This window comes from Berghia stephanieae, chromosome 8, assembly GCF_034508935.2.
Source record: "Berghia stephanieae isolate SIO BIC M18660-M18661 chromosome 8, UCSD_Bste_1.3, whole genome shotgun sequence".
Lineage (NCBI taxonomy): Eukaryota > Metazoa > Mollusca > Gastropoda > Nudibranchia > Aeolidiidae > Berghia > Berghia stephanieae.
This window is the reverse complement of record NC_088367.1, coordinates 56,140,976-56,143,475: the sequence shown is the minus strand read 5'-3', so window position 1 is coordinate 56,143,475 and position 2,500 is coordinate 56,140,976. Positions and strand designations below refer to the sequence as shown.

Sequence of the window (2,500 nt, the reverse complement as noted above, 5' to 3'; positions counted from 1 at the left end):
TTTTGCACTAGACTCTTCAATTTCAATAATACACACACATTTATGTACCTAAGATATCCAGTTTCAAATCCGGATTGAGATCAAATTCACCCCCTCGATTCACCTTAACAACGCCTTAATTATCACATCATATTATCTCATTCGTCTGCAGTGCTTCATTCATCCTGTTTTGTTGATAAACCGGAAACCCGAAACATTCCGAAAGATCTGTTTTTGTTTATTAAATTGAAGGCATTTCACGCTATAGAAACCGGGATAAACTCCGGCTCTGTGATGGGCCGAATGGCTCTGAAGGACTGCTTCTATATATCCCTGAAATATAACCGTTTTGAGATGATGCAGCACATTTGTGACCCATCGTCTCAAAACGGTTTTATGTCGGAACGGACCACAGGCTTAAAAGCCGAATTTAATGTTAAACTGGTCAAAAATATAAATTGTTGGCATTAGCACCCTAAAATATGGTATCCATTCTCCTCAATAAAACATACAAACTCAACCCAGGTCTGATATTTCTGATCATAAATTCACTTTTTCAACATCTTAACTCTCTCCTTACCGATCATTGCCAGTAAATTACCCAAAAATGACAGGCTTACTCATCAGAAAATGGCTTTTTAAAACTCAAACAATCTCTCTACAAAACAACTTTATGTTCTTATTAATTAAACAAAGATCATTTTGATGCAGAAAATATTCCGAGTAAGAAAAAATGTATATTGTGTCGTAACAAATGTGACGATTTTGCTTTAGGATGTAAGGAGAGGGTTACCCAACCCGACTTATTACCGTTTTGAGGCGCAGGGTCACACATTTATGAGAAATTGTTTCATTTTAGAAGGTCACAATACAGAGTCCCGTTGATGCATTGAAATAGAAATTGAAATGAAATGTCTGCCGTAAAGGGTCTGATACAGTCTGAGGGGGAGAAAGATAATGTACTGATGACGTTGATGGAGGGCTTGTCGTGACGTCTGGAATGTTCCACAGGCTCAAGATGGAAGGATGAAAGGAAAATGACTTCTTTTTTTGGATCAAAATTTCATTTTAATTGAAATTAAAGAAAAATAAAGTTTTTAAAAAATGATGGAAGTGACGGGATGAGAAGAAGAGAGACAGATGGAGAGACGGATGGAGAGAGACGGAAAGTGAGGGTTGGAGGAAGATGGAGAGAGGGATGTATGTATATATATATATATATATATATATATATAATATATATATATATATATATATATATATGTAAGTTAAAATAAAAACAAAATATGTCCCTTATTCCCTGAAGAAATATAGATAATTCATCAAACATCTTGTCTGATGTCAACAGAAATCACCCATGTTGTCCAAGTGAACAAATTGGGGGTTAGTAATCTTGCTCAAGGAAAAAAAAACGAAAGTGCCTGAAGCGGGACTCGAAGCTGGGAGAAAGATAATGTACTGATGACGTTGATGGAGGGCTTGTCGTGACGTCTAGAATGTTCCACAGGCTCAAGGTGAAAGGATGAAAGGGAGGTAACTTTTAAAATTTTTTGATTTTTTACTAAAACCTTCATTTTAATTGAAATTTTGAAAAAAAAGGATCTAAAAAAAAAGATAGAAATGAAGAGATGATGTGGAGACAGACAGAGAGAGGTGGGAAAGAGATGAAGAGATGATGTGGAGACAGACAGAGAGAGGTGGGAAAGAGATGAAGAGATGATGTGGAGACAGACAGAGAGAGGTGGGAAAGAGATGAAGAGATGATGTGGAGACAGACAGAGAGAGGTGGGACAGAGATGAAGAGATGATGTGGAGACAGACAGAGAGAGGTGGGACAGAGATGAAGAGATGATGTGGAGACAGACAGAGAGAGGTGGGAAAGAGATGAAGAGATGATGTGGAGACAGACAGAGAGAGGTGGGAAAGAGATGAAGAGATGATGTGGAGACAGACAGAGAGAGGTGGGAAAGAGATGAAGAGATGATGTGGAGACAGACAGAGAGAGGTGGGAAAGAGATGAAGAGATGATGTGGAGACAGACAGAGAGAGGTGGGAAAGAGATGAAGAGATGATGTGGAGACAGACAGAGAGAGGTGGGAAAGAGATGAAGAGATGATGTGGAGACAGACAGAGAGAGGTGGGAAAGAGATGAAGAGCGATGGAGAGACGGAGAGAGGGGATGTGTATGTATATATTGTTTTTGTTTTTTAAGGGTTTTACGGCGCATGCAAGACACTTAGGTTATATCAGCGCCAGTAAAAAGGAAGAAAATGGGATAGTAAAAAGTTATAGAATTACAATTAAAGCACCCAAGAAAAAGTAAGGCAAAGGGGAACTGGGAACAAATAGGGATGTAGATTCCAAGAGCATACCACCAATGTACATTAATAATAACAAATATAATAATACATAACAGAGAAGTGATTTAAAAGGACATAAATATCATCTCCCGAAACAATAACTATGCATTTGACTGTTTCCCTCCCAGCTAGGACTCCGGCCAGGCCAGGACAAAACCAAG

General features: G+C 38.4%; 1 protein-coding gene across 1 annotated transcript in view; it reads right to left on the bottom strand.

The window, feature by feature from the left end:
• Positions 1-2,500, bottom strand: part of LOC144978902 (uncharacterized) — a 296,697-nt gene that overhangs the window by 63,145 nt on the left and 231,052 nt on the right. The window lies entirely within an intron of this gene.